Genomic DNA, 907 nt, shown 5'->3' with positions numbered 1-907 from the left:
ACAACCAACCACCAAAGGCTCTTTTAAGAGCCACACACCTGTTCTGGAAGAGTTCAGTCCTTCAGTGTGTGAAGAACGTACACCAGCCGTGCTTAATATCAACACGTAAAGATCCACTTTTCAACACAAAATTGCCCCCTTTTCAACTAGTGTCAGTACAGGTTCGGATTCGGCACTGGTTCCGTTACCGCCAAAGCACCGGCTCCAGGCTCTCAAAACTCAGAAGCACCGAGTACATCAGGGGCTGGGGGCGGGTTACCGTGATGGGACACAGGACGTCTCTGGTCCGATAACAGATGCGTTGGACCGGGACGCGGAAGTTTTGCACCAACTGTTGCGCACAAGTCGTCCGTGTGGCTGCGCATGCGTATGACTCTAACTTTGCTCCTTGCCAGTGGAAAAGCAACCAGGTTCTTATGAGGTACCAGAACTGAACCAACTAACTGGTTCTTTTTGGTGAAAAAAGGGTACATTTCAGCATAAACTGAAAGTGAGCTGACAAACGACAAGTATTTAAAATTACTAGTGACACGCCTGTTGTTCAGCACTTGGGGTAAAACTGTCTATATGTGAACTCAGTAGATGAAGTCACCAAACTGAACTTAAATCCAATGTGCCAGTGTTTAGTTATTCATGGGATGAGAGTTTAAATATGTGAAGTTCTTTTACAGGTGCTGCTCATATAATTACAATATCTTGAAAAAGTTTATTTCAGTCATTCCATTCAAAAAGTGAGACTTGTACTATGTTCATTCATTACACACAGACTGATATATTTCAAATGTTTATTTCTCTTAATTTTGATGGTTATATCTGAATACTAATGAAAATCCAGTATCTCAGAAAATTAGAATATTGTGGAAAGGTTCAGTATTGAAGTCACCACACTCTAATCACACTCTAATTA

This window comes from Stegastes partitus, unplaced genomic scaffold, assembly GCF_000690725.1.
Source record: "Stegastes partitus isolate 25-593 unplaced genomic scaffold, Stegastes_partitus-1.0.2 Scaffold946, whole genome shotgun sequence".
Lineage (NCBI taxonomy): Eukaryota > Metazoa > Chordata > Actinopteri > Pomacentridae > Stegastes > Stegastes partitus.
The sequence above is the reverse complement of the archived record's forward strand: the minus strand, read 5'-3'. Positions refer to the sequence as shown.